This window comes from Perognathus longimembris, chromosome 5 (assembly GCF_023159225.1).
Source record: "Perognathus longimembris pacificus isolate PPM17 chromosome 5, ASM2315922v1, whole genome shotgun sequence".
Lineage (NCBI taxonomy): Eukaryota > Metazoa > Chordata > Mammalia > Rodentia > Heteromyidae > Perognathus > Perognathus longimembris.
This window is the reverse complement of record NC_063165.1, coordinates 81,928,976-81,954,411: the sequence shown is the minus strand read 5'-3', so window position 1 is coordinate 81,954,411 and position 25,436 is coordinate 81,928,976.

The window sequence follows — 25,436 nt, the reverse complement described above, 5'->3', positions numbered from 1 at the left end:
TGTGGTGTTTAGGAATAGATTGTCTGTAATGTACAAGTGTTGGAGTGATGTCACTCTACCATAGTGCTTCCCCTCTGCGCTGAGATATTCTCACAGAGGAAAGCCGATTTGCTTTCTCTTTCCTTTTTCTGATGACTACAAAGGTTCTCTGCGTGCAAACTCCCTGGCGATGGTGAGGAGCCTGGCTGCATCTGCTAACATGCAGCTCACCTCAAGCAACTGTCTTCTAAACAAATGCACTGTGGAATAAACCATGCGTGGCTCTTCCCGTGGGAGCGTGGCATGAGCTGAGTGAGCTGCTTAGAAGTCACTTCACCAGAGAGTCACTCCCAACTGCTCAGGGGCCCAGAGGAAGAGGCGAGAGGAAGAAACCAGGGCGGCCCGGTCCCCTCTTCACTGGACACGAACTGTCACCTCCCACGCTCAGCCTTGCGAACCCCACACCTCCACTGTACGGACCGGAGATGGAGGACGAGAGAACGGAGTTACCAGCTCCAGGGCATTTGACTACAGAGTGACAGAGCCAGGATTTGAGCTCCGTTGGAGTTTGCGTCCTTCCCAGTGGAATCAGCTAGCCATGTCTCTCCATGCTGCCTTCAGGAGTGGAGAGGACAGGGGAAGAAAGACCTTCTCCATTGCAGCATTCGCCACAGTGTCAGCCTTCCCCAGGAACGTGTTCATAGAGCAGCAGTTCAAGTCTCCTAGCAGATCTGCTGGTCAGAGCTGGTGTGGGGGCCACCACGAGGCTGAGCTGACCAGCCCTCCTCGCGTGCTGACTGGGGTGACACTGGAGAACCATAGCTCTAGCGCTGGACATCCTGCCTCCAGAAGCGCAGATGCAGATTACATACCTCTGGCAGTCGAACCTGTTCTGTCCACGGCCAGCGACATGGTCTGCTCTGAACAGGCAGGTGAGAAAATGAAGCCCGGAAACTGTCAGCAGGCTCGTGGGGACATCACCAGTGTTGGGGTGTAGAATACCATGGGAGTTTTTAGCTTCTTCAAGAAGCAGGGAAAATCCTCTCTGTCCGTTTCTGACCATCGCGTGGAAGCCTTTAAATCGTCCAGCCCAGAGGACGTGGTGACGCGCTGGTGAAGCAGTGGCTCTGATCTCCAGTGGGAAGGGCTGTGTGTTGTTTGCTGGTTCGTGTCTGGGCAATGAGCGGGTCTTCCGGCAGAGGCCCTTAGCACAGAGGGACGCCAGCAAGCCGTGTCAGGAAACAGGGGAGTTACATACACACATATGCACACACACTCACAAAATGGGTTCACACTGCGCAGGCTGACCAACAGTCCTAGGAGCTCGAATATCGATCTGCCTGCTGCTTCTGAACATGCCAAGCAAATAGCAAAGCCTTGCATCTTTGTTCCCAATTCCTATGTTGGGAGTGATGGCAACATCTTACCAAAGTGACTGGGCCCACTAACAAGGCATGCCTGCCCTGGTCGTCGGAGTCTACAAATCGACACGCACGCCACTTGTATGAGCACTATATAACTGTATGTCTGATGCTAGCGCACTGCCCTGGCAATGAGTGTAAACAAAGGAACCTCAATCTCTCAGAGCCGGAAATGAATGCCGAGACTCTGTCTCAGAGGTCCTCCAGTCAAGCTCTGCCCTTACACCCTTCAGAGCCACCCTCCCAATGTTACTCAAGTCCAATGCAGTCCCTCCTGTGTAGGCCCAGGAAGTTGGAGCCACACGTAGAAAGAGGGTCTTAGCCCAAATCGCAGAGGCTCATTGTGAGAACACAAAATCGGTCAGAGGTAGGTAGCTAGCTTTTCTGCCTTTAGTTTAAATTTCTAAGAAGATATATTTAATTAGTGTAGTTCAATCAGGTTACTTTGGATCACACGTCTTCTCCTGCACCAGTCCAAACTCTCAGACCCACCAGTCTCTGCAAAGCCTGTGATCTCCACAAAAGAAGGGCCAGGGCTGGTGTGCTGGGGATGGACATTATAAAATATATAATCATTGTCTATTGTGTTTTACTTCTTTTTCTTATTTTTGAGTTATTATTTGTGGCCTTAAAGAACTTCTACTTTATCTCTCTGTCTCTGTCTCTGTCTCTGTCTGTCTGTCTGTCTGTCTGTCTCTCTCTCCCTCCCTCTCTTTCTCTCTCCCTCCCTCCCTCTCTTTCTCTATAGAGAGAACTGAAAGCTTGGTATACCAAGGCTTGAGTTTAGGCCAGGGCACGCTTCTCACTTGATTTTTTCACTCAAGGTTGGCACTCTACCACTTGATCCACAGCTCCACTTTCTTTCTTTTTTTTTTTTTTGCCGGTTCTTTGCAGAGAAGAGTCTCATAGACTTTCCTGCCCAGGCTGGTTTCAACCAACAATCTTTCGATCTCATTTCCTCAGTAGCTGGGATTACAGGCGTGAGCCATCAGTGCCCGGCTTCAACGGCTTTTGAAGGTCATGCTTTCTTTCCTTTGCTGGTTTTATAAGTCTCCCTTATCTTCCTTCATCTTCACGGCCAGGAGACATCGCTCAACCCCCAAGGTTCCGCGGAGCTCTGCTTGTCACCTGCTAGCTCCTCGTTGTTTGACCTCTACGCAGCTCAGGCTCAAAACACTGGTGAATCTGCCACACCGCGTCCAGCCAAGCTCATCACCAGCACTTCTTTCCTGCTCTCAGTCAAACAAGTTGCCCCCTGGCCCCACCACGCATCCCGTCTTCTAGGTGGAATTCCTTGGGCTTGAACTCAGGGCCTCACACACGAGGTCTACTAGGGAGCTACCCGCAGATCCTTTCCATCTTTGTTTGGAGCCGTCATGCCCGTGGTTACTCCCACAGGGCTGCAATCACTCAGCTGGATGCACCGGGCAAGGCTTACCTGAGGAGGCTTCCTTTCTTTGGGGGTCCTTGGCTGTGCATTGTGGACAGTCTCAAATTCACAGAAATGGAATATAAAAACAGCCCCCGGTTTAATCTGCTGCTTGGGCCCCTGCGAGGACACAGCTGGCGAGGCGGATGGTTCTATTCACAGCCAGTCTCTTCTCTCTAGCCTTGCACTAATTTTGTTGTCTTTGTTATTTTATATCCTGCGGTGACTTCCCCGAGTGCCGTGAGTGATTAATTTAGCTGGTGTCACAGGCTACGGCGCGTCAATAGAAAGAGAAAAAAGAAAGAGAGAGGGGAGGGTGGGCAGATGCCCGCAGAACCAGCCCCAGCCCTGGCACACGGCGCCCTGTGGGCCCGCATGACCCCCCGACACTGTTCCTGTGAGGGGTTCAAAGCCTGACACTCGCCCACAGCGCCCCGGCCCCCCAACTTCCCCTGAAACACCAGCTGCTCGGGGAAACAATAGGGGAAAAAAAAAAAACCCAGAAAGAAAGCCAGCACCGGAGTACCTGTGGCTCTGCATGGAAAGCACATCTCCAGCTCGGAGGTGGCAACAGAGCAAGAATCGCATCTCGTGGGGAAACAAACTCCCGGGCCTCTGGAAACTCAAGGCCTGAAGCCTTTCTTTCCTCCCAGTCGTGAATGCACGTGGCCACGCTCGTTCTCCACTATTCTAGGTGGAAGATGGTCTGTGAATACGGCCGTCAGCATCAGGGAGGGCGGCATCCAAAGCCCCTTCCATCCACGGAATCTCCCACAAGACGGTTTGTAGCATGACCTGGAGAAGGATTCCCTTCCCTTCCCTGCCTTTCTCTTCCCTTCCTTCCTGTCTCTTTTCCTTCCCTCCCTCCCTTCCTTCCTCTCTTCCTCCCTCCTTTCTTTCCCTCTTTCCCTCCCTTCTTCCCTCCCTTCCTCCCTTCTTTGCAATCAGCACAGACTATGTAGCCCAGACTGGTCTTGAACTTACCATTGCAATCCTTCTGCCTCAGCCTCTCAAGTACGAGGATTATAGGCATGAGCCACTTAGCTAGACGCTTTTTACACAGTTGTAATTCTACATGTGAATTCTTGCTTTTATTTCCTGGGCTGTTGGAGTCCTAGTCAGAAAAGCTTTGGTCACACCAGGGTCTTCAGTGTCTCTTTCATCATTTTCTCTGGTGTTTGCAAGTTTCAAGTCCCACATTAAGGTCTTGGGTCCATTTTGATTGCAAGGAGGTAAGGTTTCCGTCTTCTACATGCTGACAGCGGGTTTTTCCAGCATCATTGGTCGGAGGTGCTCTCTTCCTCCTTTTCTCAGGAATGGGGAATCAGTTGGCTGTTTCTGTATGTTTACTTCTGTGTCTTCTAATGTATATTAGGGGACTATCTCTATCTACCTATCATCTGTCTGTCTATCTATCCATCTATTATCAATCTACTATATCTAGAAAGAGATTCATTACTAAGGTCAGCTAGCACTCTACTACTTGAGCCTTGCTTCTAGTACAGCTTTTTTGCTGTTTGGAGATGGAGTCTCACAAACTTTTCTGCCCAGGCTGGCTTTAAACCATGATCCTCTAGATCTCAGCCTCCTGAGAAGCTAGGTGGGGTTTACTGTGATTTTTAAAATGTTGCCAAAGTTTATATTTTTGTAGTCAGACTGCTGGAGTCTTACATTTTCATTACATTACTAAACATCTTCCAATGCAAGACTATAAAACATTATTGCTATCTTCTTTCACAACTTTAATGGCTTTATTTTTTTACCCCTTTAAAAATTTGACCTGTTCACAATTTATTTGAGAGCCTCCAACTTTCTATATTCTAAATGGCTAATGTGTCTAGATGATTTATTGAATAATTAATCTTTTCCCTATTAAACCGAAATGATTATTCCTATTAACTGGAAATATATAAATGGCATTTATGGATTATAAATCCCCATATGTCTTAGGATTTATTTTTATTGTCCTTACTGAATAAGTAATAACTTAAAAGGGCACAGAATCAACAAGTATATGCAACAAGTTCCTTAACTTCCCTCCCTGGGGGGAAGTGTTTCCTTGAAGAGCTAGAGGCATGCAAGCCTATAGTATATGTGAAGCACAATACACACATGAGTGCATATATGTGTTTTATTTTATCTTTAGAAAATCCGAGCATACTACAGGGACAGCATAGTACCTAGTTCTCCCTCCCACTCCACCCACTTGAAAAAAAACACTGAAGCGATACATCTTGGGATTTTGGAGATCAACAGAGCTATTTCAGCCTTTTTAATAACTGTGTAGTATTCCACGATGTATGCACACAGTTTTTGTTCCAGCAGAGAGTCTGTTGGTCGCCCATCTTCAGCCTTGCCTATGGCCAGCTGCGCCCTCATGAGCTTCTTGAACATGTGTGACTCTTACATGTGGAAAATCCCCTGATGTGTTTGGCTTCTGGCCCCAAAGGTTTTCCCATGTGGACTTCTGCAAGGTATTGCCAAGGTGCCTCTGAGGAAGGAGAACTCGTTTACGCTCCTGTCTAAATGAATCAGCACACGTGGACCCTTGCTGCCTGCATTTGTTTTATCTTCTCAATATTATGTAATTGGTAAATGAATTTCTTCCACTATTACTGACATTAAGAGTCTTTATGTCTTTATTAACCTTTTATCTTCTTTTTTTAAAAAAACACTAATTTTATGCTTCTGATCCTTTGGAGTTAAGAGAGCTCTTTATATATTGAGAAAATTAATCATTTGTCAGTACTTTGTATTTTAAATGTGTCTCTGGTTGGTCATTTGTCTTCTCACTGGATATATTATTATGAGATGTTTGCTCTGTGCAAAAATTTAATTTTGGAGTAGTGAAATTTATGGATTTTACCTTTATGGCTTCTATAGAATCTCTTGCTCAGCAAGACTTACACCCCTTTCTTTTTTTTAAATCTTTAAGTAGTTGTGCAAAGGAGGTTCAATTCAGCGTGTCATCTTGTGAGTAGACAATATCCAATGTACACAGGTGAAAATGGAACCAGGTAATTTGAGGGGGGGTGAGGCTGGAGAGAAAGGGGGAGAATGATGGGAGGGTTGACATTGATCAAGATGCATTGTCCTCAAAAACATTCATCATTTCTAAGACATAAGTTTACGTCTACTATTTCTTTACTTTTATTTTTTTCTACTTAAATCTTTAATTCATCTGGAACGCCTCTTGCATCCAGGAGTAAAATTGAATAACTTCAATCTTATTATGTTCACAGGAGTAGAGTCAGCTGTTCTAACAGAATTTATTTAAACCATCCACTTCCCAGTTGATTTCAACTGGTGACTTTATCACATGTGAAATTTCTATGGAAAGTTAAGTGTATTTCCAGTTTAAATTGTGTTCTGTTGATCTAATCATTTTTAGTTGTGTGAAGACTGTACTGTTTTAATTAGTATAGTTTTATAATAATTTTAATATATGGTAAGACACATGTACCTTGGTAATCCTTTCCTACTTTTCCTCACTACTCTTGATAAGTTCCAAAAGCAAACAATGCTCGTGTGTGTGTGTGTGTGTGTGTGTGTGTGTGTAATTTTTAAGAGGCAAGCACGCTTGCCACTAGGCCATATTCCCAGCCCCAAATATCAATCCTGTTGCTTTATTTTTGTGTTTATTGTGTGCCTGTACTAGGACTTGTACTCTGAGCCTTGTGCTCTTGCGTGGCTTTTTTTTTTTTTTTTTTTTTTGGCCAGTTCTGGGCCTTGAACTCAGGGCCTGAGCACTGTCCCTGGCTTCTTTTTCTCAAGGTTAGCACTCTGCCACTTGAGCCACAGAGCCACTTCTGGCCATCTTCTGTATATGTGGTGCTTGGGAATCGAACCCAGGGCCTCATGTATACAAGGCAAGCACTCTTGCCACTAGGCCATATCCCCAGCCCCTGTGTGTAATTTTTAAAACAATTTTTGTTTTAGTCATGGAACTTGAACTCAGGGCCTGAGTGCTGACCCTGAGCTTTTTCACTCAAGGCCGGTACTCTACCACTTGAGCCACAACTCCACTTCTGGGTTTCTGCTGGTTAATTGGAGATAAGATTCTGATGGACTTCCCTGCCCAGGCTGGCTTTGAACTACGATCCTCAGATCTCAGCCTCCTGAGTAGCTAGGATTATAAACATGAGCCACTTGTGCCCAGCCTCTTCTATATCCTTTACCAGAATGTTTTAGAATGTTCTTCATATAATTCCTACATCTTTTTACTGACTTTAATATGATATATAGTTGTATCTATCATGAATGGAATTATTCCTTCCATTTAAGTTTCTTTCAGGTTTTGTCTATTTACAGAAAACTTCAGTGGAACTTTGCATGTCTCACATCAGTGCTGATTTTTTGTAATCCTTTTATGCAGAATTCAGATATGTAATCACTGCATTATCAAATAGAGCCATGCACAAGACCCGCTACAAACACCAACTGGGTGTGAAATGAGAAAGATCTGATGGGAAACACTCACCAAGTAGAGTGTTGAGACTACAGATAGTGCACGATCAATTTAATCTTCAGGTAATTGTGCAGTTGAGAGGGCTTTATAACTTAGGATAAAAGCAAAGGACAGTCTCATTCTTAGAGAGGACAATGACTTAATATGAATCAATGTCGGTGGCCAATGTTCTATGAATATTCTGTCCCCGATTCCTGCCCCCCCCATCCTTGCTTCCTGGCGGTGTCAGAGAGGTTTTCTCTTAATGCATTCAAAAGGGTTATTTTGGGACTCGAGTCACCTTCCTCTCCTTGTGGGTCTACAGCAGACGCCATCCATCAGCCTGCTATCATACCCAGGGAGCACGGCCCACTTCCCAAGATAGCGGTGGTCACCTGACGCTGGGTGTTATCACAGCTCAGCCCAGGTTCTCTGATGTTTCCAAGTGTGAGTTGTCAGCCTCTTCAGATGCCCACATTTGGGGGCCTGAGAGGTTCAAGTTTAAATGGAATACTTTTCCCAACGAGTTCCGTGGGGCTAATTGTGGGGCTTGCAAAGTATGGGCAAAATCCTGCACAAGTGCACGATTCTATGAACTAATACATAAGCGATCTCATGGTGGGATAAGAAGGGTGTGCCCTCTGCCCAAGGAACCGCAGAGAGCAGATACGTAACCCGAGCAAGAGATACTGATTTGGCCTCCGATCAGAAGCAAACTCAGAAGTCCTTCATGATGGGGTTCTCAGAAAAAATGGAATCTTGTGTCTACGCAACTGGGTGTCAGCTCTATGGGTGAAAGCCAGAGACAGCACACTGTGTCATACGTGTTCCTCATGGCCCCGAAGCCCGGCTGTCATAGGCCAAGGTCCTCTTCCTCTGAGGCCAGCTGCACGTCATGGTTTCCTTCCATTCCATTTGGATTCCCAGCCCAGAACCGCAGACTCCAACAGCCAACTGCTACTCAACATCTGCACTAATGCTCTTTCTTCGCTGCTGGTACTGGGGCTTGAACTCAGAGCCAAGGTGCTGGCCTCGGCTTCTTTGCTCAAGATTTCGAGGCTGGAGCTCTACCAGTTGAGTCACGCCTCTGCTTCTGGCTTTTTGGTAGTTAAGTGCAGTTGAGAGCCTCATGGGCTTTCCCGCTCGGGCGGGCTTTGAACTATGATCCTCACGTCTTGGCCTTCTGCGGATGACAGGCCTGAGCCTCCAGCGCCCAGCGCTTCATTAATTTTTAATGGTGCCCAAACCGATGTCTCTTTCCCCAAAGCTTCTCCCTCCACAGTCCCCTCAGCCAGGAAACCTGCTTCCTGCTGGAAGCCTCTTGTTCCCTCCAGCCCAGATTGGATCGCTCCGCAAACTTGGGTAGCTCCACTTCAAACTGCAAAACCCAACCATCCCTCAAAGCACACTGCTATCCTCCAGGCCCAAGCTGCCGTCATCTCTGTCCTGGACTATTGGACTGCCTTCTTGGATGCTTATTCTATGACAAGTGGTCAGGCTGATCCCAATAAGAACTGAAGGGTATCCATCATTCCTTTGCTCTGAGCCTTGAACTTCAGGGGCTCCCCACCAATCCCTAGGCCCGTGTAGGACCCCACAAAGCCCCGACCTCTGGATCTCAGTCGCCTTTCTGCTGCTGTGGTCCTCTACTCCACCTCTCTGTGGCCGCCTTGCATGGAGGTATCTGCTCAAGTCACCACATGGTCTGATCGCCTCAGGCACTCAGAATTCTGCTTCTTGCTATTTCCATGGATGAAAGTCCTTGTGCACATACCCAAGAGTGAATTCTCAATCCAAATGCAATGCGGATTCATTCAATATGACATCCAATGTTAAAGTAGGTGCTCTTTAAAAGATGAAAACACAGGGGCTGGGAATATGGCCTAGTGGTAAAGTGCTTGCCTTGTATACACGAAGCCCTGGGTTTGATTCCTCAGCTTCACATATATAGAAAAAGCCAGAAGTGGTGCTGTGGCTCAAGTGGCAGAGTGCTAGCCTTGAGCAAAAAGAAGCCAGGGACAGTGCTCAGGCCCTGAGTTCAAGCCCCAGGGCTGGCAAAAAAAAAAAAAAAAAGATGAAGACACTGAATTCAGAGAGGTCATGGAATTTGTTCCAGGTGACACAATTAGAATGTGCCAAAAGAGGACTCAACCCACACATCTCGGATGACCAAACCCCTTAATCTTTCTACGTCACCTTCCTTCCAGATGATAGGAAGAGAACATGTCTACTACTGATGATAGAACAAATGTTCCTTAGCTTCCATTTCTAGAAGTTGCGGTTTCTCAGGAGCCATCAGCTCAACCTGGAAGAGGGGAGCACTGGCGGGGAGTCTCTGCACACTGGGCCATCCACACCTTCGCTTCCTATTGTTAACGAGAAGCTTGGCGGAGCAGATCTGACCTGATCAGCTCAAGGCAAGCTCCAACCACCATTTGTTGTGCATGTGCCCAGGAAATGGGTGCAGCTGGAAAGAGACACAGAGCCACGTTCTGGAAGCTCGCCCTGGTGGCGGAGAACACACCACGTTGTCTCTTCAGGTGTAAAATCCAGCTCATGCTCTTTGTAGAAAATACCCTGGGCAATCCACTGAGAAGTGGAAAGGGACGCCTGTATTTCTCATCACGTCGTAACTTGATTTTCAAATAAGACAGATGAGCCGTGAATGGTATCCCACGCCGAGGGCACTGCCGGACTTTCACACTGCATCACGTGTGTGTGTGTGTGTGTGTGTGTGTGTGTGTGACCACATGAACAGGAGGACGGGCGCCCCCCTGGAGCAGAGGACTCGTTCTCTCTCTTGTCCTTGTTTTGGCACCCCGTTTCTTTACATGGCCATGTTTGAGTGTATGTACATGTTTTGTATCTGATTTTAGCAAAACGAATGTTCAAACGCAAGGGAAAAAAACGAGCTTGAGGTTTCAAAGGCTCTCTACAAAGCATCTGAATGCCAGAAAAGTGATGGCACTGAGTCCTGTTCTACTTTGGGTTGATTTGGACGGGGCCACAGCAAGCCGTCGGACCCATGAAGAGTCACTCGGATGTGGCAGGCAGCAGCAGGGTTCTTTGAAATGTCACTGATGACCAACTTCGACCCAAGTGTGCATTGTGATGGTGCTGAACTTAAAAAATGAACTGGTGGAAGGGACCGGACACAGAGGCCCCGGTCTGTGGTCCCGGCTACCTGAGGAGGGCAGTTGGAGGCCAACCCAAGCAAAAAGCTTGTGAGACCCAATCTCGGCAAGCAGGCTGGCCACATGCCTCATGCCTATAGAACCACGAAGGAGCGGTGCAGAGAGGGTGTTCGTGACCGGCCGGCCCCAGGCAAAAGCACGAGACCTTATCTGAGAAAAATAAGTCAAGTAAGCAGGGCTGGGGCAATGGCTTGTAGGGCACCGTGCATGTTAATGCAGGATCCTGAATTCGATCCCACTATCAGGAAAGAGCAATACGGGGTGCTACTCGATGAGGCACACGTGTGCGTGTGCGTGCACGGTTGCACACACTGTTCTTGGGGTTTGAACTCAGGGCCTGTTCTCTGTCCCTGGAGCACTTTTGCTCTAGGTGGGCGCTCTACCACTTGAACCACAGCTGCACTTCCAGGCTTTTGGGTAGTTAATTAGTCCCCCGGATTTTCTTGCCTGGGCTGGCTTTGAAGGTCGATCCTCAAGTCTCACCCTCCCGAGTAGCTGGGATTCCAGGCGTGGGCCACCGGCGCCGGGCCTCACTCAGCGAGTTTGAACTGAGAGCACGTGGCTGCCGTGTGGGACCTGCCCAACCCACGGAGGGCACGGTCCCCAGGTCGCAGGCCTGGGTTGGTGCCGCATGGCTGGATTCAGCTTGTCCACAGGACAGGCGTAGGCTTCTGAAGTCACACCTTCCCTCCTGACGCTAGCACAACCCGGATTGTCTTCATCCGCACCAACGACATCCGCTTCAGCCCCCTGGGACTCCACGGGGCGGGTTTGGCTGGACACGAAACGCCTGCCTCGCTCTGTCGAGCGTGGATGGAATGATCTGGTCTCGATTTGAATTCAGAAGCCACACAGTCACACTGCTCGAAGCAAAATTTAATCAAAATATTTACCTCTGCAATTTGGCCTAAAACTTCCCTCAAATTAGCTAAGAGTGAAGAGCTCAGCCAGGTTACATAGAATGCCTGGAGCAGGGCAGAGCTGGGAAGGGGGGGAGCGGGGAGGGGAGGCCCACGCAGAGGAGAGGCAGGCAGAAGCGTATACAACATTTATTAGCTAAAGGACCACGAAAAGCATTCTAATCAGTTGGTTTCCTCTCATTAAATGTTAATTAGTTCATATAAGCTTCCTGCATAGGAAAGAATCAGGTACTTAGCACGCATTAGGAAAGAGAAAGTCATACAGGGGGCCTTGGAAACAGCACACCCCAGATCAAGGGCATTGTTGCGTGGCTGGGTGACATTTGTGTTTGAAGGCATATGTGAGCTCCTCCAGGGGGACCCAGAAGATCTGCCAGAAACAAACACAGACAAAAAAATCTCATTCCGCTAATGAGTCTCTGAAATAACAGCCGTTGAGTTTTTTTTTTTTTTTTAAAAACACACTTAATGGGATTAGCTCGTGAACCGGCCACGATGATTCTATTTAGATGCACATGCTCTCCCGGTTCAAAACCACACAACAGGATAATCCTATCACATTAAATGGCCTTTTATCTCGATTGTTTTAGTATGCTGGTTTATAAACCACCTTGGTAAAAGTTATGAAGATGAGAAGAACAGCACACAAAGGCTGTGCCAGCCGCAAGTCATTAAATGCTTTGGAAATAGGCAGTGCGCTCAGGGAGGTTCGGGGGTGGACTGCACCGTAAAGACCACTTCCTGGCCGCCATGCAGTCGGCCCGTTTCCAACAGCCGCTCCATGGCTCAAGGAGCCGTAGCTCTGGTCCCATAAGGTTAGTGACTGTGGCGCCCAGATAAGACAGAGGTCCACTCCGTGCGCAGTGGAGACACAGCCACTCAGATGAAAAGTGACTCACCCCTGTGGGTCATTTTTGTTGAGAGAAAACAGAACTTGGACTTGAGCTTCGTTCTACAACACTCCCAGTGCCGCAAGTACATTGCCCATTGCCCACGGTTCCTTGAGCGAGTGAGTGGCGCCTCTTCAGGTGAGACCACAGACCATCTAGGCCGATACCCCAGTCTTACAGACATGGAGAACATACCTACAACAAGCCAAGATTCTTGGCTCGCTCAAACTTTGCTACACTACATATGTCTTGCTTTGAGCCATTGAGGGGAGTTTGTTTGTGACAATACCAAGGCTTTGAACTCAGGGTCTCGAGCTTGGGCAGCTAGCTTTCACCACTGAGGCTCTTATTACTTGAGCCACATGTCTAGCCTGACTTTCTATTGGTTAATTTGGAGATAGAGTCTCATGGACTTCTCTCCTAGGCTGACCTCAAACCATGAGCCTCCAGATCTCAGCCTCCTGAGTAGTTAGTATTAGTATAACAGGAGTGAGCCACCGACATCTAACTCAGCCATTTCATTTTTGAATAGTTTGTTATGAAGCAAAAAGCAATCGTTTCTCAAGATCGCATACTAAGTAAGTGAGAGGAGATAGAATTGGAACCCAGGTAGTATGGGATAAAAATCTGTGATATTAAACAACGATGACATATGGCCTTGTGGAGAGTACCCCATAATTCTCACCACCGTTGCCACTGCCACCATTATTCCACCATAACCCCATGCTGCTTGTTTGTAACCAAAAGCAGTATCCAAACAGTTAATGATTCTCTCAGGCATAATTCTTTTCAGCATGGGTGGGGGATGTTTAAATGATTTCTTAGTAAATTGTTGATGACAAATTTCGGCTGTTGGGGACTTAGTTTCTAACGCTACCATCCTTACCACCTCTACAGGGAGTCATGATATGGGATGGAAGAACACAGAGGTACAAGAGAACTCTTTATTCTACTAGACAGAACATTTCTTGTTAGCAGTTACAAAATGCATGCATTGAAATAGCATCAGTTATATAATACCAAGTATATTGGAAGAATGAAAGTCATAAAATCTGATCCAATATAATAACTTGTGTTGCGCATAAAATTTTGTATCATTCCCCACTGAAAGTTAATGAAGACAACATAATCCCTTGCTGTAGACATGGCCTGGTGGCCTTAGTCCAGTTAAGCTTTGGGCTTAATCCTGTGTGGTCACTGCCCAAGAGACTGGAATCCAGGTGTGTCTCATCACAGCTTTGAATCAGAGTCCTGGGGTTTTGCTTTCAGACAGAACACGTACCTCAGCACGAGCTCAATAAAAAAAAGAACCCCAGGTTCCAACAAACTCCACCCCCAAAACATCAAAGAAAGTAAGCTGGGATGATGGAGGGAGAAGAAATAGAAGAAGAAAGGGAATGAAAGAGGGAGGAAGGAGAATTTAGCTCTTTTCACGAAGGTGAAGAATCCTCAAATTTACGAAAGCATTCTAATTACACATAAGTGAATCACTTAGCATCCTGACCCATCTATATTAATAATAAATTTCCTCTTCATATTAAATAGAAGAAATCGGAAATCCTGGGTATACAATACCTCAACTACCAACTATGAACTATATAGTCCACTCTTGTTTCTACATCCAATTCCCTTCCAGTTTTACTCCCATGGTTGCTGAGTTTCTGAACCATGGTTATATATAAGAAGTATTGTGTGAGCTCAGGTCCACTAAAGATACTGTTAAGTCTGGGGTTGTGCTGGCGGGGACAACAGAATAAATCCCAACGCTGTGTTTCAGTGATCCTCTTCTTTCTTCAGAGGGTCACAGGGTTAGCCGAGAAAGCACAGGCTGCGGCACCATTCAAAGAATGGATCCCTTTAAATAGGGCTTGTGTCCCTGTTGCAGATGGACGGTCGCCACGACTCTTGGTGCTAGCTGTCACTCCATTACCCATCTCTTGGGTGATATCGCCTATTTCTATATTGAGTTTCTGACCTACTGTTTCGTGGGCCGGCGTCATGGCGGTTGTCTTGACAGAGTCCTTGAGCCTTCAGCCATCAGCCTTCACCTTTCCCGCTCACACCCTCTTGTTCCTGATTGCATCTGAGTGAGGGGAAAGGGGAAATGACCTCCGAGGTGCTGGCTTGGCTCACCAGGAGGAGACCTGGCTGGGAGAGGACGGGGATGGGCCTGGTACCCCAAGCTTCAAGGGGGTAGCCTTGAAAGGACAGCCTCAACCCCACCAGTCTCATGCCTCAGGTCCAGGGTCAAGCAGAATAGGCAGCGGCGGCGGCAGCGATTTGTAGCATGTGTTTGACCCTGAGTTCGTTTTCTTCATAGTTTGCCCAGGATTATCTCTCTGCATGACACACTGAAAAAGAGTGTTTAAAAAGAAAGGTGCTCATTATCTTACTTCTGTTCATCAGTTTTACAAGAAATTAAACACACACACACACACACACACACACACACACACACACACACACGAATGCAGCTATTCCTGCCAATTACTTCCCATTGCCTTTTCTGCTCAGTCTGTAGGTTCTAATCCTGAGTATTTCCCTGTGCCGTGTGCACTCCCCACAGGCCTCTTCCCCGCCCTTTAGGGGCAGTCAGGACAGGGGTGCACGCTTAGGAGCGTCTCTAGGTGGGAAGTTGCATATAGCATCTCGTGTCCTTCCACCCGCCAGGCACTGGGGACCGTTGGGGTGTGTGGACATGTTTGGCCTTCCACTAAGTGGTCCCAGACGGCTGCACTTTTCCAGTCCTTACGTCTGGTTTTGATTACTTTCTGCCTCCTCGCTGCTGCCAACGTATTGTGTCTACCTTATTTCCCCACAAATTCAGATCCATCAAATGAGTCAGAGATAGGCAAGACGCTAGCCATCGCCATGGCTTTTCTGACCCGTGAGTTTAAAGCACAAGCACAGTGACATTCTGTAATAAGTCACCCAACAGATAGAAGCCACATGGTCACGTCACGTTGATAAAAGATGGTCAGTGTAGGAACAAAACCGAAAAGGAACAGCATTTGTAATGGTGAACACAGTGGTGTATTTAGCAATTCTGCTTCAGAAATGGATTTCTCTTTAACTCCCAGACCCGGAGCTATCTAGATTTGTCACAGGCGGTTGCTTCTGTAGTCACGTGCACCTGATTTTTATTGAATTTCCTTTTCTTAATGAATCATGAGGGCCGAGTTAAATGCTAAATATCAGTGTTTCTGTAAGGACATGGTATGTTTGATTTTTCTTAATTAAGGAAAAGCTGGTTGATCTCGTTGTCTTTGAGCCTTGCGTTTTTAATGGTAAGGCTTTCCTACTTACTGGGCCATTCTGGGATCTCATTGTTGAGAGGGCAGGTGACAGTGACTGCCATCTGTCCTTTTAAGGCTCCAATGTTATTCGTTTCTTCCCTAATCTCCATTATTTCTTTCCATACGCTAACCTTAGTTGTGGCTTGTTCCTGTTTTTCTAGGAGCTTGAGGTACACCATTCACCTATTGACACTTCTGTTTTTTTCAATGTATAGCATTCATACTGTGAACTTTCCTTCCAGTACCGCCTTTACTATATCCTGAAGATGGACTGTGTTTCCTTTTCCAGTAGTTTCTAGGACTTTTTTTTTTCCTTATGCCCATCCCTTATTTCTTCATTGCTTATTCAACAATGTATTGTTTAGTCTCCATGTGTTGGAATATTTTCTGTAGTGTCTGTCAAGCTCAAGTTTTACTCTAACTGGATAGAAATCAGGGAGTTATTTTCATGTTCTTATACTTGTCAATACCTGCTTTATGTCCTAACATATGATTTATTTTGGAGAAAGTTCTATGGGCTGCTTAAGAGGAGGAATATGTTTTATGCAAGTACTGGATGAAATATTCTCTAAATGTCTGTTAAGTCCATCTGGTTTCTAGTGTCACTCTAAACCTTCGTGTTGGTTGTTTTATTTGGGTGACCTGCTTACTGGGGAGACTGGGGCACTGAAATCTCCCACTATTATTGTGCTCCAGTCTATTCAGGGCTTGTAAGTCCAGTAGTGTTCATTAAATAAAATTGAGTGATTGAGTGCACCAAAGTTTAGTGAATATATGTTTATAATTGTTATCTTCTTTTGATTGTTTTTTTTCTTCTTCTTCCTTCCTTCCTTCCTTCCTTCCTTCCTTCCTTCCTTCCTTCCTTCCTTCCTTCCTTCCTTCCTTCCTTCCTTCCTCCCTCCTCCCTCCCTCCCTCCCTCCCTCCCTCCCTCCCTCCCTCCCTCCCTCCCTCCCTCCCTCCCTCCTTCCTTCCTTCCTTCCTTCCTTCCTTCCTTCCTCTGGTCCTGGGGGTTGAACTCAGGGCCTGGGTGCTCTCCCTGAGCCTCTTTGTGCTCAAGCCTAGCACTTTACCACTTGAGCCACAGCACCTCTTCATGCTTTTTCTGGGTAGTATATTGGAGATAAGAGGTTTGTGGACTTTCCTGCCCTGGTTGGCTTCAAATCTCAGTCTTCATAGCTCTGACTCCTGAGTAGACAGGATTGCAGGCATGAGCCACCAGTGCCTGTTTTCCTTGTTAGTATTAAATACCCTGATTTGTGCTGGTTTGAGTCTGTTTTAGTGTGAGTATCGATACGCCTGCCAGTTTCCAGAGTCTATTTCTTTTATATTTCTTTATATTTTAAACTTTCACTTATAATACATAATTATACTGATGTCACGTGAAGCTCATTAAATCTCTCTGTACTGGATTTTTCAGAATCTTTTGCTCGGGGCATGTAGAAATGCATGGTGAGAGGTGTCTCTCAACCTTTTCAATTGCTTTGACTTAAGAATGTAGCATCCTTTGCAAAAATAATACCTTCAAGATGATAAAGATAATTTATTCAGGGTTTATGTCTTGCAGGGTGAGTTCCTTGTACACCTTTGTTTCATTTACTGCTGGTTTGTTTTAGGTACTGACTGTCTTGCCAAGTAGCACAGGCTGGTCTTGAACTTGCCATCTTCCTGGCCTTAGCGCCCAGGTGCTGGGTTGTCAGGATCACCCCAGCACTCATTTATTATCTATGATAAACAAGTAAAGCACATGTTATGGTGTCCATTTCACAGCTGAGCAAAACGGGCGCTCCAGGAGGATGTGAACAGAAGGGGCAGCCCATCCTCCGTCCACTTCCGTGTTCTGCTCTGCTCACAGCAAAGCCCCCTTCCCTCCCTGAGACATGGAGCAGGGTCTCCAGAGAGTGCCAGCCGTCCCCTGGGAGGCAGCGTCCGGGATTCTCCCTGTGGCTGGAATCTCTGGGTGTGGAGTCACAATTACTTGACTCTTTCCTTCCCTTGTTCTCGGGATGAAATTGTCAGGGACCTGTGTCTATCAGCTCTACGGGCTCAGTGCACGAGACTTCATGCATACCCACGAAGGCCGCCATCTTCCTTCCCCATCGCCACGGCAGGTCCCAGCTGTGTGTGGATTGCCCCGTCTACATCGTTTTCCTGGCTGGTGCGTCCATCTCCCTACACTGCAAAACTCCACAGAGCAGTGCCAGTCCACAAATCACACCTGTGATCTCTCCTGCTGCACACGTGGCTGTCTCCATGTAAGCGGTGGCGGCTAGTAGAGATGTTGTTTTTTGAGTGACGAAAGTGTTAGATTTCTAATGGATAGAGGGACAACGAGAAGGACAAGAGACATTTTGGTTTAAAAAAAAACCCCACAAAAAACCTCAGCAGGTACAGATAAAAATTTTTGTGCTATATTTAGTTCAAGATTTTTCTCATCCAGTACTTTTATTTACTCAGTTCTTCTAAAGCTAGGTGATCACAAAAGGAAAAACGCTTCCGATTCTTATTCAAATGACCTGGAACTAGGCCAGAGTCTAGTTCACTGTCATTTTCATAGTCATTACTGTTTAGAAAGGTACAATATCCAGTTCATGTTTTCCCCGATAATGCATTATGTTTTACTTTTCTCCAGATAAGCCCTGAAACCCAGTCACATGACCCGCAACAGAGGACGAGATCCTTTGCTTAAATTCCTCTTCTGAGCCATCCACCGATCTGAATCCTCTTTGGCAATTCCAGCACTTCTTCAATGCAACATGACATTGTGATCCAGTTGACACGAAGCCACGCGTTCCACAGAGCTAAGGTCCTTCCTCTGTGCGTGGATGTATGCATAAGTGCATCTAAATATGAACTTAATTCAAAGTAAGCTTGGAGAGATGTCTTTTTTTTTGTTGTTGCTGTTTTCAGTTTCGAGGTTATTTGGTCTAGACAAAGAGAGATCATTTTCCTTCTCTTCCTTTCAAAGCGGGTGTAGCTTGGAAGAAAAGTAATGATTTTTTTTTTCCGTCCACTTCCTTTCCAATAATAAGGACAAATATAGAAAGGTGTCCTGCTGCTTCATGTAGAATTATTTTAAGGCTGTTAAATTGGTCTACCCAACTTTAATCGGGTGCAGACATGAGCGTGCTGATCTGTGCATTCTGAAATTTCATTGCTCCCACGCAAGCTCACTGCCTGGAAACAAGGAAGCCTGACATTTGGAGGGCTGTTCTGTCTGACGAATGGATTAATAATGGATGAACCCATCTTGTATAATCAGAAAGGGAGGAAAGCTACAAATTAGGAAAAAGTATGCTCTTCATTACGGATGGCAGCAGGGCGCTGCTTAGGGTGGCACCGACGCTCCTGTTAGCGGTGGGGCACAAAGACCGCTCGCTGCTCCGACGGCCCTGGCCTCTCCCTAGAGAGGTTCCTTCTCCGGGGATTTGCAAAATGAGAAATTCAAACTTGGGAGATGCGTTTGCAGCCCACGAGAATGACAACTTTCTTATTCATCTAGGGTGCACAGACATTGTAAACGGGTTACCTTTCTGTCTTCAATTAAGTTAAAGCCCTCGTGTTTTTCCATATACATTAGGTCAAAATTATGCCAGGATGGGAATTTTGTGTGTGTGTGTGTGCACAAGATTTTTGGTATCCTCAAGAGATGTTCATTCTGAGTAAACATGGGGTATTTTCGGAGAAAATGAGCTGCCTATCTGTGAATCAAGAGGAAGTTGCTGGTGTTTTGTTTTGGAGCTTGTTTTATTCTAACAGATACTACGAAGAACTCGCTGCGGTATTGCTGCTGCTGGTGTGTGTGTGTGTGTGTGTGTGTGTGTGTGTGTGTGTGTGTGTGTGTGTACCATCTGAGTAGATACAGAAAATATTATATTACATTATATATACTGTGTGTGTGCACATAAACGTACATGCAGACACCAAACCAGAAGAAATACAGTAATTAATAAATGAAAACCTTAGAGAAATCCCAAGTTAGCATTGCTTTATTAAGGGTATGTCGGCAGGGGAAAGAGTGGACAGCCTGTACATAGGGTAGCCACAGAAATCTCCAAAAATCTACAAGCAGAAATGTCCTTGGGCCTGTGATAAATTGGTAAATCACCCACAGGCCTCAGGGCAGAGGCAGACAGGGTGAGATTTCCCAGGAGTTAGGGCTCTGCCTCTTCGCTTGGTCCTGGTTTCTGTTTGACCGGTCTTCGTTCTCCCATCCCATGAAAGCTTCCCGTGTTGAGATCAAGGTCACCTGAGGTGGTCTGGAAGCCTGTGGTCTCCATATCCATGAAGAGAAGACAGGGTCACCCCTGTGGAGACATGTTGCTTTGCGAGACACTTGCACGCTGAGCAAAAGAGCAACCAATGTCACCCATGTGAGCTTTCCAGGCTATATTTGTACCCCCAAACATGCTGCCGCCCAAGAGGGGAAGGGACTGCTCAGAAATAGAACAGGAAGTGCCCGTTTGCCCAGGACGGCACCGGGTATGTGGATGAGATGGTTGGGTTTGGTCTGGAGGCCTCGCAAAGACCCGCTGAAATGAGCATGGTCCCTCCAGCAGCTCATTAGTGATGGGTGCCATTGGGAGGACGGAAAATTCCAGGGATAACAAAGAGTAGGTCGATGCCTGGCCTCCGGAAGTCTTTGAGCAAAGGGAAAGTGATAGATAGATTTCACAAAGGACGGCTGGCCAGGCTGGTTGGTATGAGATGTTCTGGGGACAAGGGGAAATGTGCCAGGTGATCTCGGGCCACGCTGACGCGGGTGTGCCCGTCCTCGGCTTGCACGCACTTGTCCTGCTTAGCCGCCGCTGAGCCCAGCCCCACGCGGGATAAGGCAGCGTGCCCACCACCACACCCCGTCCCCTGAGCCTCCGAATGGGTTCCTCGACATGGCGGTCGGACTCAACGGGGAGTCCTGGCCACCGTACTGAGGCTTGCCAAGGGAAAGAGAGATTGTCCTGGTTGTCCACACGGGGCCCAACGTGTTCACAGAGGCCCTTGCGAGTGGCAGAGGTGCACACGAGAGACCGATGCCCTCACTCACAACGAAAAGGGAGGGATGGGGGCCATGGAGACTGGGGCCCCAGGTCCCATCGCCAGCACCACAGAAAGGATCGCCAAGATAAAATAAAATAAATGAAGATAAAGTAGGTCATACGCCAAGGAATGAAAGACGTCTCTGGGAACTTGAAATGATACACATTGGCTTTCGGGTCTCCAGGAGACGTGCAATCCTGCAGACCCCAGGTGTCAGCTTTCCGACATTCCTTTGCCGTGGGGCTGGGATTGAACTCAGGGCCTTGTCCTTGCAAGGCCGGCACTCCACCACCTGAACTTCCTCCCCAACCCCTCGTTTCTTTTGAGAGGGGATCGGGGTTTAGGTGCGGACCTTGCTGTCTCCAGAGACGGCAGGCGTGCCGAACCGGACCCGCCCATCCTGCTTGCTCTGGAGCTGGGATGATTAAGATCATTAACACGAAGCCGCCACACCCAGGCCGCGGGTTGACAGAGAGTCTTAGGAAATCGTATTCCCCGGCTGCCTGAAACGGCGGCTCCCCCAATACCTGCCTCTCAAGTTGTGACGATTATAAGCTTGAAGCACTCGAATCAGTCCGCTCCGCACATTCGTGACATTTGGAGTTAGAAACCTCAATCCGTTCATGTTATTTCGAGCCATCACGTTTGTGACAATTTCTTACAGCAGTAAAAGAAAGCTAGGAAAGTACCAGAAAAAAAAAATTACCCTTAGCATAGGCTTAAAGATGTGACGCAGGCAAGAAGGGTCTCGTGACTCAGCCTCAGAGAGGAGAAGAGCCCAAGGGGCCATCCTCCTTGAGGAAGGGCTAGGTGGTGATCCTTGAAGCTCAGCCAGCCCAGACCCCTAGGAGGAGCTGGGGGCGGGGGCAGGGGGGAGGGGGGAGGTTGTTGATGAAAGCATAAAGCTCACTAAGGGAGGGGCAGGCGGGGAACAGAATGGGGCCCAGAAGACCGGAGCCTGCAAGAGGCACCAGCAAACAGCAAAACCAGGCCCCCAAGAGGCGGCAAGACCAGGCCCCGGCCTGGGCAAGTTCCCCAGAGTTGATCCTGGAGCCCACCACACACGCGGGGGTTGTGGCCGGTGGGTGTGGCAGAGAGGACCGAGGCCTCTGGTCCTCCTGGGGCCTTTCGGGGGGCCACCTGTCACCACAGGCCGGGGTGACCCCAAGGACTGTACAAATGAATGGATGCAGGAGGAAAGCGAATCCATCGATACTATTAGGACAGGACAAAAACTTCCCTTGGAAGTTTCTGCTTGGGACTTTTGAAATATTCCTGTGTAGGATCTAAACCAGATTTAAGCCTAGGGCAAGAGAGCTGTGAGGCAAATTAAATTGCTTTGTTACCAGACTGTTAGCAGAGTATTTTTCATTGACTGGGGCCTTCACTGATGTGGTATCAGCCCAACAGAAACTCATATTGGCAAATGAAAGACATAACGCGCTGACTTAGAACCTACATCCTGGACAAGACAGATGTTTAACATCAAAAGAGGATGTGTTATTTTTTCTCCAAGAGCCGTTTCCAATAAAAGGGGACTCCAACATGCTCCTAAGGGTAGGCTGAAGTGTTCTCTCTAGCTTTGCACACTCCATATTAAAGCACACACAGAGGCCGGGGTCTTGGCCCTCCTGCCCAGGTAGGGACATCGAGGCCACTTCTTAAGTGCTGTGTGGTGTGTAAAGTGGAGTTTCAAAGGCCCGGTGTCATTATTTTTCTCTAAGAGGAGACACATGCCTTAGCTGTCTCTCTCACAGTATTTTCTTAGTTGATACTTTCTGTTGCTCGTGGGTGGTTTTTGCCTCTGGTCCGGTTCTTACACACTGACTGCCCTTTCTGTTAGATGCTTCTCCAGATCCACTCCTGCCCCTTCTTTCTGGCTTGCCATGTGTTAAGTAAAACCCCTGCCATCCACTTTCATGAGACTCAAGAGTTCCTCTGAGGGAGGGAAAGAAAGCCTCTCACTTGACAAGATGAATAGGAAAGAGCAGAGATTGGGTGCATTTAATCAGAGTTCACACAAACCCCAAGCCAAATGAAGCTGAAAATACTCCCTTTGACTGATTCAAAGTCAAACTCATTTACAAGTTTGAGGCAGCTGCAAATTCCAAACCAGCCCCAAGGCTGCTCCGCAGCACGTGCCTAAATGTGAGCGGATTGCTAGAGATTATTTTCTTTCGGTTGAGAGGTAGACTAGCGAGGTCCCACTAAATCCAGTTCAAAAGTATTCTACTTAGTGGAGCACAATAGAGTAAGGAAAAATCAAAAAGCAGCCACCGAAGAGCTCGAGTCTAGAACCCTCCACTTCCCCACGGTGTGAATCTTTCTCATTCTCAGATCCTGCTTCTGTGACGAGAAAAAGCACTCCCTGAGTTAGCGTCGACCCTTGAGGGACTCACGGTCCAGGATGGAAGTCAGAAGACAAATGGCTCTGAAACATGGCAGAATCTGGTCAGTGGCAGGGGAAGCGAAGGGTGCAGAGACAGGTGAAGGGACGCATTCCAGAAGGATGAGGAGGTGTTGCTTGAGAGGGGAGGTCAGGGCTGGACACGGCTGGGGGTGTCCAGACGGCTCGGGGAAGAAGAGGTGGAAGTCCTTTGTGGCTGGAACAGAAAGTATGGGGCATGGACGGTCAAGGTCATGAGACATGGCCTAGAATCCTGGAGCTGGAGAAACAGGGAAATCAGAGACTGAGTGCTTATGAGGCCCATTTCCTCTTGTCCCCGAAGCAGAGTGGATCTGGGAAGCAAGATAATAAGGGGGTTTCCTTTTTGTCCCAGAAAGGTGTGTTGTCTCTACTTAAATTTTTTTTCTACATGCTGATCTACTCCCACTAAACTAGTCTAGGGATGGGATTTATTATTATTTTTTTTTATCACCTTCCCCATTAATTAGAGAGGATGAGCCATCTCAAGTAATATCCCATTAGATTTTTGTGCTTTCTTCCAATTCCTAGCCAGGTTTAACCTGGGGAAAGCTTACGTTTTAAGAAAAGCCCAAGGTAAACTGTAAATATGCCAGAAGTTCCAGCCTGTTATCTCCCCTGCAGCTTCGAAACAAAGCCTGCCGGTTAATTTCCCTGGCCTAGCCATGCTTGGGGTGCTGGGCGTCTCCAAGGCCCAGGGAGGCCCGCAGGTGTCTTGCAGCTGAAAAGCACATTGTCTATGGTCCACGATAAGCTGTGCTCTTCTTGCTTTCTGATCTCATTATCTTACACAACTGCGCCCACGGAGCCGCGCCTCGCCACACACGTACCCCCAGAACAAGTCAAACTGGGGAAGGGGAAAAGAGGGCAGACATGAAAATAGCTATTTGGCTTCAAGTGAGGGATTTTTTAATCAAGCTTTCCAGTGGAAATGCCAAGTCAAACATCAAAGATTTGACATTCCTGTCACTTGAAATGAAGGAAAAATTAATTATATTGTCTACAAAATTACTGTTTGGGAGCTTACAGGCTCTGTCTCTGTCTCTGTCTCTCTGTGTACACACACACACACACACACACACACACACACACACACACACACATATATATGGAGTACTGGGGATTGAACTCAGGGCTTCGTGCTTGGTAGACAAGTACTGTTGTACCACTTGAGCCATGCCTTTACTTTGTTTTTAAGAGAGTCCCCTATTTTTGCTGGGGAGCCCTCAAGTATTGGTAAATGTTTATTAAATAAGGGAATGAAACACTTAGGTGGGTAACTACATTTTTTTTCCTAAAAAAATAGTGGGCAAATGCATAAGGAAATAGGAAGGTGTAGCAAGACAAATCAGCTGATTTAGTAGTTGAGTACAGCACAGTTGAGTACAGCACTTCTTTTTGCATGCCATCTCCTACTACATGCTGTTGATAGAAAAGCTCACCAGCTACATTGGGAGATGGGAATGCAAGCAATTGGTCAAATCCAATTTGAAAAGCACCCTGATTCGAGGTAGCAAAGTGTCCAACAAGAATGCTGATGAGAAAACTGCCCATTCTGTCTAGAGGTGGAGCTCAGAGAATGTTCCCCGGAAAAGGTGCTATTTGATTTGGGGCTGGATAGATGAGGGATTAGGTCATTTGAGGCTATCAAGGATGATGTAGGCAAAAGGAAAAGCCCAATCAAAGGCACAGAAGCCTGAGGAGGCACTGTGAATCACGGTGTCTGCAAGGCGGAGACTGCGCATAGAAGCACAGGCAAGGGCCAGAAGATGAGGACATTGCAGGCCATGTGCAAACCTGTATCCTGATGTATCTTGGCGTGTGGGCTAGGGGAAGGTCTGGGCCACTTGGGGCAAGCAAGACACATACAAATGGTGTTTTTAACTGCATCTTCCCAGTTTAGAAGACTGGCTCATAGCAGATCAATCTTGTTTTCAAGGATAACTAAAGCAAAGGTCATATTTTCCCAGCAATCTTACTTTGAGCACATGATAGAGCTACTGACCCACCAGGACTAGAGAGGTCAAGGTCTCAAGAAGGAGGGAAACTCACTGACATGAACACACCACTATTCTTCACTGACTTTTCCCTCAAGCTACTTCTAGTTCACAGTGGATAGGCTTATAAGCAGACACTGAAAGACAGAAATCAGTACAGCTTTCAGCAAGCTCACAGGGTTAGATAGGCTAAGATTAGATAGAGCTCAGGGCTACCAGGGCAGTGAGGACTTGAGAGAGGTCAAGGTGATGGAAGGAAGCACATTTCAGAGACGTGAAAACAACTATCCAAACTCCTCATGTTTTTTTTTTTGTTAATCTATGTGCTATGTCAGCAGATAATTTTAAAATCCTAACAGAATTAAAGACTTAAATATAAGGTGAAAAAGACCTCTAAAACTCC